General features: G+C 42.4%; 1 protein-coding gene across 1 annotated transcript in view; it reads right to left on the minus strand.

The window, feature by feature from the left end:
* Positions 1-9553, minus strand: part of LOC115020844 (mannosyl-oligosaccharide 1,2-alpha-mannosidase IA) — a 161101-nt gene that overhangs the window by 139297 nt on the left and 12251 nt on the right.

Below are 9553 nucleotides of genomic sequence, written 5' to 3' on the forward strand. Positions count from 1 at the left end.
TATTAAAAAGAAATGCATTTGGCGAGATCTATCAAAAAGAGAACTATCATTGTAATGAACTACAAACACATTTATAGATCATAACCATTTAAATGACCATCTAAATGTTTGAATGGCCTCATTATCATCCAGTTAAACATCCCATGCATTTCTCTCTGTGTGTACGTGTGTGTGTGTGTGTGTGTGTGTGTGTGTGTATTGTGTCCTGAAACTACATTAGAGAAGCATAAATTGCCACTGAGCTTCACGTTCCTCTCATTGTGAAATTATCCACTGAGGCCAACGGAAGAAGTGATTGCGTTCATTACTCCGATCATCTCAGGTTTCCATTTCACCTTGAACACATCATCACAATCTGCAATGTAGCATAAATAACCTTTTAAACCTGAAAGCAAAAAAAAAAAAAAGGGTAACTAATCCGTCTCATTTGCATGATAGATCTAATTTGTGTGAATCTGGATCTTTATGTTTCACCACCACAGACCCGACCTCTGTGAAGGAGATAACCGGCCATCTTTTACAGCCGTGAAGACTCAATGAATCCAATCTTGGGTTCAGTAAATATAGAATCTGTGCATAAATCTTCTGAACAAGCATCTCCCTTGGGATTTCTGCTATTCCACAGTCAACAAGATGTGTGAGCATAATCCACAGCACTACTGTTGCTCATTAAAAAAAAAGCAGGAAGTGTAACAAGGCATAGTTTTTCCTCAGAGGCTGAAGGCACTTGTGCGATGTCAGACCCCCGCATAGATCAGTGAGGTCGCTCAGTTCTCTGAAATCCTAAACTAATCCTGAGGGGAAACGAAAACATCACACACAGGAATTTTCTGTTTTTGCCACAGTATGTTTGTGTTGTTAAGATTCCCCTTTACGCCAGCTGTCTCTTACGGCACACAGCATTTTTCAGATCTGTACCATTGCATGCGTCTTTTCTCTTCGGTATCAGTAACTTAAAAGAAGTGGTAACTGAAAAGGTAGTGCGTCTACCTTTGTGCACCTGAGACTGATGATTTGGAGATGAACTAATGCACTATAAGGATTGCAACTAATGATTAGAGCTGCAACGATGAGTCGATTCATCGTTTTTAGTCGACCAACAGAAGATGATTCTGCAACTATTTTGATAATAAAAGTTTATTGAACCACTGTAAAATAGCCACATTTGTTGCTTCCAGCTTTGCAAATATGTGGACTCCTCATAACCCAGGTGTACATATTGCTTGTTTTTAACATATGATAGTAAAATGTATATCTTCAGCTTTTGAACTACAATCGAACAGAAACTGATATTCACAATTAAAACTGCAATCACAAAATCTGGGACATTATTCTTAAAAAAAAAAATACAAAACACTAAATCCATTATCAAAATTGCTTCGCATGAATCGGCTTTAGACACAATAACATGCAGACCACTATGACTATGCAGTCCAGTTAATACAGCCTTCTTGGTGCAGTTAACATCCCTCCCATAAAAAGCTATAGGTTAATTATATCTGCTTTTCATCCTCAGACAGGAGGTCATGCCTCAGGCTACAGTAGTGGTTCCCGCATCTGTCTATTAATGCAAGCTTAGTCCATGCTGGAATTACAAGTATCACATTTTATATGCAATGTCACAGTGAGTTGTAAAATCTTCTTGAAGTTGCTCTCCAAGTCTTAATCACCAAAGTGAGACAAGCCATCTGCTAGTGTAGAAAACCTCCCTTCATGAGCTGGATATATTTCTGCTTTAGCAACTAAATAACCTCAAACACAATTAGGAGCCCAACAAGAAAACTCAGATATCTATACATAAGCAAAACTATGCCAGCCCCACAGGCGATGTAAATGTATAACAGCTACCCAGTAGGAGCATAGACTCTGAGTGAGGATGTTGGGACGCATCTGACTGTTCGAGGACATTGCAGAAGCTGTTTGTCATGATCAAAGTGTTGAGAAAGAGATGAGGTAAGCATAGCAATATGTCTACACACATGCATACTCCACCACCACCTATCCTCGTCCCTGTCCCTGCAGACTCAACCACTGACCCGACAGAAAATTGCCTTATTGATCCCCACAGCGATTTTCCGGCGTGGCCTTTTCCCACAGCCGCAGTTTTGTTAGAGGTACTGCAGGGAGGACTGTACTGGAATAAGCCTTTTTATGTGCGTGTGTGTGTGTGTGTGTGTTTGGGTAAAAAGGGCTATTAGGAATTGGGAGATTAGATGGTCATGCTGAGTCATTTTTCCACTGAAACTGTTGAGGCACATGGGAAATCGCTTTTGCAGATATTCAGTTCCCATGGGAGTGAAAATGGGGAAAAAGAGCATACATGGCCCACTGAGCCATCTCTGGGAAATACATACGGCCACACACACACACACACACACACACACACACACACACACACACACACACACACACACACACACACACACACACACACACACACACACACACACACACACACACACACACACACACACACACACACTCTTCCTTTTTCCATTATGTAGCTGTACAGGAGACCCCTGGGGTGAGGTCCCCTCTTTGTGTATTCACCCCCAGTTCAACATACCTCAGAGGAAAGTTTCATGACACACACATTTGCCTTCTCCGACAACAGTGATCCCCATTTAAAGAAATCTTTCCTTTCCAGTCTTGTGCCGCTCTTGTTTATGAACCATTAGGTGAGAAGTGTGTCGGGGAGGCTAGCTGCTAAAACCCCGGAACTCTAAATGTTTGAAGAAAAGGTAGAGCAGTGCACAACGTCATGCCTTTTTAATGCAGGTGTACTCAAGGTGCTCATCGGCATGCCTGGGATAACAGAGCTTAAGTGAGTTTTAGCTCCGCAGGGAAGAGAAGACGTCTATTCCAACACAAGCTGGGGAGGAAAACTTTAGTTGGAACTAACGGGCAGCTTGGGAGACTTTCTATTTCTATACGAGAAAGGAATGTGAAGGTTGCCGAGCCATTTTCCTTTAACAAAATGAAACCTTCTCATCAAATAGAATAACCTGATATGATGCGACTTTACCAGAAAAGGCTCACGTCTTTTTAGGGTTATTAGAAAGAGTCTGACAAACAAGATTACGCACGATCGCTCAGAGCAAATGTTTTTTTGTGGCATGTTAAATCAGTTAGATCAGTAACAAACTATATTTGAATGGAAGTTCAGAGAGTCTTTATACTTTTGCAAAGAAAGAAGCTTTAGCTAAGAAAGCAGAATGTTAGTGCACACAGCCACATGACTCATAAATCTCAATTGTTTTCCCTGTGTTGTCCAATAAAATAAAGCAGTTCTCCTAGCAGGCTGGGGGCGGGTGACTACAAAGTGCAGAAAGGGCACTTTCCAAGTGCTGCTCCCCTGGACCTTTGATGTGTCAATAACAAGCTGCAGGAAATTCTTATCTCTGATTCCTGCTTTTGTTTGTGTGGTCGAGTGAGAGGTGACCCTGATAGGTCCGAATGTGCCGAGGATGACAATGGAAAAAAAGTCAGATAGGCAGACAGCGCGCACTGATAATGTTGATCTCCAAGGGGAAACGCCATCTCTGCTGAGTCCACTTCCTGTTTCCTGCTTCGGACCTCGGGAAAAAAATACTCAACCATTGTTTCCAGCTGCTCAGCCGGTTTCACTGAAGAGCTTTATCTGTGACTCGGGGGTAGTTTGAGGCTGCACATACTCACTGAGGTCTCTGTAGCTTATGGAGATGAGTCACTAACTCCTATTTAAAATAACATGATGAAATGAGATCTGAGATTAGACACAGTGGGGTGAAATTCTGCTAAGGAGACATATAGGCTATTCTGCACAGAGCTGTGGCGTCAGCTCGGGGACAAAAACACTTCGCTTTATGGTAAAATATTCTAAAGACGTGCAGGAAAAGAGGACATATTGAACATTAAACGCAGGTCAGGCACAAAAAGGAGAAACACAAGAGCATGCATTTATGCGTCAGCGAGGGAGAGTGGGTGTTAATGAACTTTACCAGCCCATGCGTGCGTGACGGAACAAAGGGCGAGCTCATTCAGAATACTGGGGTGCTACAGTATGCATATCGAAAACGATGCACCAGAGTCATACGAGAGATGAACTCAGAGAAAAGCTGCATAAGTCACGGCTGTACGGGGTGTTATTAGCATTTAGGCAAGGTTGCCTAAGGGTCAGTATTTAGTCCGTTTTGATTTCCTGTACATATTTTTAAAGATCTACCTGCATAACACTACGTCCCGTCCCTCCAGAGTACTTAGCTGGCACTGTCCCTGTTAAATTAGCCACTAAATAAATACATATAAATAGGTTGCTTTCCCAGGAACATATCTAAATCTCTGTGTAACCCCTGAAGGATGTGGAAATACTGGAGGCACACTTAACCTTTTACTATCACTTTAAGCACATGTGGGGGGGGGGGGGGGGGGGTCCACTTGATTAAGAGTGGGACAACCCAAGGAGTCTCTGTAAGGACAGGATGGCTTGTGATATATCCTCAGGGTTTAAGGGTTCAGGAACCTACATTAGATATGGCCGTTTTGATTAAGAAGATAAAGACTGCATTCAAAGCCCGTAGCAACAACTCCTCAGTGCTGCTCTTTGTTTGGATCGGGTTATATCCACTAATAATCAAACCGTACATTTCACCGTCCAATGGTGTGGGAGTAGATGAGCTCGTTAATCAGCAGAAAGCTACCCACTCCCGAGTCGACGTGCAGCTTCCTACGCAGTGGAGCAGGTTTAGAGATAGAAGTTAAGATTTATGAATGTTGAGGGTTGAGGATGCAACTGTATGGCAGCGACACACTGAAAGTACACTTTGCTGCTGGACAGAGTGGCGACACGACAACGGGCACAAATGAATGATGCTGAAGTCCAAAATAACTTATTTTATTGCATCCTTCCTCTAGAACATTGTATGTCTTCAGTGTCTACAGCACACGTATTGTCTATTGTCCACTGATGTAGTTTATTCAGGAGCACTCTGATAGCTCGGGATTATTTACACTCGTATGATCATAAAGACCAGTTGAGTTATGCCTCTTCATATTGGCCACTGGTAAGATGGTAAGCAACCAAAGTACAATATCAATAAAACATTTACAGCTGCTGTGTAAATAAAGTGAACAGCTGATCCAATTAAATGCTCTCCTGAAGAGAGAGAGACACACACACACACACACACACACACACACACACACACACACACACACACACACACACACACACACACACACACACACACACACACACACACACACACACACACACACACACACACACACACACACACACACACACACACACACACACACACACACACACACACACACACACACACACACACACACACACACACACACACACACACACACACACACTTTGATGGTCTTAATTGTCAGTTTTAAGATGAACCGCCTTTTGTCAATTCAACAGTGACTGAAAATCTCTGCAAGAAATGAAATACCTCAGCTCTGCACATTTCGCTTCATCATGCCCGAGCATGCTGCAACACACAGCCAAGCAGCGGGCCAAACCTTTCACAGCAACACGCTGATCTGTCCTACAATTTATCCCGCTGCGTTCTACATTTTTGACGCGGGCTGTATAATCAGTCTGTGTCACGGTCATCATTGGAAATTGAGAGAGATTACAGTCAGGCGATAATGTTAGCGGTTGAATCGCATGGCCTCCAACCTGCAATTCGAACAGTGTATTCTAACATGAGCACCATCTGTTCCACTGGGCAAGTGAGTCGGGCGGACATGAAAGAAAAATCATCTCCCTTTCTTGACAGGCCAAGTGGAGCAGCACAGCATCTTCAAATACAGTAGGACAGTCAGAACAACAAGCCAGCAGATGAAAACGAGGGAGCAACAGAGGGAGATTGAAAAAGACGGGAGAAGACAGTGAGGAAGTGGAGGAGATAGAGAGAGAAATGTGAAATTCATATGAAATAGTAAGTGAGGGGAAGTGCAACAGAACTGGAAGGGTGGAGGAGGAGACTGAAGGAGAGCCCGACAAAACAGAAAGCTGAGACTCCCTCTTCACACTCGCTATAAATTATTAATGTGAGCACTGAACAAATGAGTTCAGTGCACAGGGAGGGCTAGATGAATTGCCAAGTGCGAGTCCCCTAAGATAACCTCCAAAAATGGACTCTTCCCGAGTGACAGAGCGCACACATGCGTGAACACTGGGCATCAGCCGCAGGTATGAAGATCAGTCAAGATCAAACTAGTGAAACATGTCAAAGTAAAAAGGATACAGTGTGTATTATAAATGACTGCGTAACGAAGCTAAAAGAGTGCAAGATAACACATGTTAATGCTACACAGAGCAAGGAAATATTCTGAAACTATATCAATCACAGCAAAGTGATAACAAGTGTTCACCGGATGCATTTAATCCCATTTACCTAAGAAATAAAGAAAGAAATAGTAATGCCCAACTTCGGAAACAAAAGGGAATTCGACAGCTGCTTCGATGCTACAATATTGATGAATTGTTTTAAATTATTTAAGAAGACACTTGTGTGAATAGTGGTCAACTCAATTGTTTTGCTTCCCTCCAACCAACAGTCCAAAATCCAGATTGACCTCGTGCTATTTCTCAGCATTTCTCTGACATTTTATTAACGAAACAATGAAATGAAGCCAACAAGTGGCAGTCAGATTAAAATCGATAGTGAAAGCAATCATTAGCCGCGGCCATTATATGTTTCTAAGCAACACTCATCCTTTCAGATGGCCTGACGGGAAGCGGCTGCCAGATCGCGACGCCACAGCGGGAGATTTCGCTGGTTTTAAACCCGGGAAGAATCGCTTGTTTGCATTAATATGAATGGTGCTCTCTGTCACTGTGCCAACTGCCTGTGGCATTCTGTGCCTAACAAGAGCCCTGTTTGTTTTGGTTTGGGCTTTTCTGCTCTCTTAGCTCCTTTAGCTCCGTTAGCATTGTAAGTTCACTCATGTGTCGACTTTCCTACAAAAATAAATTTAAATAACTCAGTTTCCCTCGGGCCAACAGACCCCTGTGTATGGTAGAACTGCTGTTGCAGGCATTGTTTCAGATCCATGCTGAGTAAAAAACACACGCATTCAAATCTTTGCCAGCTGCCTTGACGGATCCAAAACACAGCAGAGTCTCCTCTGCATGATAAAAGCTCCTATGGTGCAATATAAATTCAATATCACTTATAAATGTAACATATGACGCACAGTGCTACTACAGCGGATGGAGAGCACTGAGGTTAATTGCTGAGCCTACATTATTTGAACATATATTTTCATGTATTATTATTTTTGTAAACGGCCCTTATGACTAAAATAAAGTTCTACTTCTCACTTTACCACTGTTGGTTGTAGATCTCCTTTGAAATGCACGAGTCAAAAAAAGCCTTATTATATATGGATAAGCTTTGGTCACGAATGGAACATTATAGCGCTGTTAAATACAACTAATCCAATTAGTCTCATTAGTTAATAGCCCGGCGCCTTCTCAAGAGTTTAAATGACACGTCGCCAATCCATACACAGGTCATACGAAGGGCAGACGGTGTGACATCACTCACAGGTAATGATCCACTAGAGAAGCTTTAGTTTACAACAGTGATTAAAAGCACTGGCATTGTGTTGCAGCTACACTGTAGATTACAGAAAATAATTGGTCCTTCTTGCCAATCAGAGCGTTGTACCCGTCCAGTCCAGAATCTGTTCCAATTAAAAATACTATTTTTTGCAGGATTTGCAATTTCCATCTTTGCGTTTCACCTCGCGAACGCACCTCTGAGCAACGCCTTGAATGTCCCTTTGTAACACGGTAACATGTTATATTGCCACTCCATGTCCTCTGCTTCAACAGCAAACACCTCCCTATCTGATTCAATTACAGCGACACGGTCTGACTGCGACAAACGGAGGGTCAAACAGGAAATAATGACAGCCTATCAGGGTTTTAAGATGTGCGGACAGTTAGACGTACAGAATAGGAGGCAGACGGTGGCATGAGGAGCGGGTTAGGGAGGTAGAACTACAATAACACTCTTGTCAAGTGGCAATACTTACTGACAAAGCTAGAAGAAGCAAATCAAAACACTGATGCAGCTTATATAAAAGTAAAAAACCACAATGAAGAGTGATCACTGGAACCATAGCGTACATATTTGCCGATATCCTGCGTCTCTTAGCTTTGGCATTTCCTATATTTGCATGTAAATATGTCTCCCTGGAGGAAACATTTTCAATCTTTAACAGCTTGTTTTCCTCCACAAAGCCGCATTTCCATGCCTCAAATGTCAACAAATAAAAATGGATCATGCGCCTATAGGCCGTAAAACAATACTGTAAATTAAGAAAAACACATAACACGGTGTTTTCTCCACTACATTAACGGGCAGAATCTGGGAGCGGTGTTGGATGGACCTGTCGGGTTTCATTCACTCAAGTCAGCATATAGTCGCCTCCTGTGAACACTCAGCGGGCCTCAAAAGGTCCACAAGCTAACTGTGTTTAAAACATCACACACATATGCATAAACACACGAGCATGCACACTAACACACACACACACACACACACACACACACACTGCAATGCTCTCATCTGCTCCAGCGTCCTGCTGCTTGATTCTGCTGGGCTCCGCTCTTTAGCTGATGGTCACTGCAGAATTAATTGCAACCATCCATCTCATTTTACTAGGAAAATACAATAGCAACGCTGCTTCTACCGTCACGCCACAGCTTCCCACACACACACTCTATATCCACTAGACATGGGTCTGTTTTTCATTTACCTCCACTAAACCTTTCCCATAAGCATCAAGTCATCTTTTGAGAAGAAGAATGCTTTGGGTTTGTGGAGGAAAGAGTGTCCACAGATGCTTTATGTCTCACCATGCACACTGCATTCTGACAACGGTGGACTAAATAACTTTCAGAATTCTTCGCAAAGCCTTCATCAAAGTGAGCTTAGATCTGGGAATGCAGCAACATTACTAAAACACAAGACTTTTTAGCTTGATGTTAAATTACTCTTTTAGAGAACAGGGAACATCTGACGCTTCTTTCCATTCAAATACTTTACAGACAAAAAGTCTGTATTTTGACACGCGTTGTGCTGCTTTCAAACATGCTTTAAAAAGTGAAAAGAGAAGTGCTTATATTTATTTGGATGGATCTTTATGAAAAGGTGTGTGTACTGAGAGCAGACTGGAGCTGCAGTGACTCACTAGCACCTCTAGAGGAACACGTGGTATTACAACCTGGACAGTCGGGTAAACTGCTTATATCAGTCGATAACTCTGCAACACGACACGACGCCAACACCTCTTCACATTCTGTTGATAATGTTACTTCATTGTTTTAAGTTTCAATTCTGGCATATCTTACACATTTTACAGCTTAATGAACACATATCAAACTGGTTTTAAGGCTCTTGCTGTTTCAAACATACATTCCTTAATATGTCTGTTACTCTTGGCAGTTAAGGAGCTAAAGATTTGCAGACTTACGACTGACCAAGTAAAAATAAACTCAACTGTTGCTAAGCCACAAGCCTGTGTTAAGCTTAGG

The sequence above is a fragment of the Cottoperca gobio genome, chromosome 16 (assembly GCF_900634415.1).
Source record: "Cottoperca gobio chromosome 16, fCotGob3.1, whole genome shotgun sequence".
In the NCBI taxonomy this organism is placed as follows: Eukaryota; Metazoa; Chordata; class Actinopteri; order Perciformes; family Bovichtidae; genus Cottoperca; species Cottoperca gobio.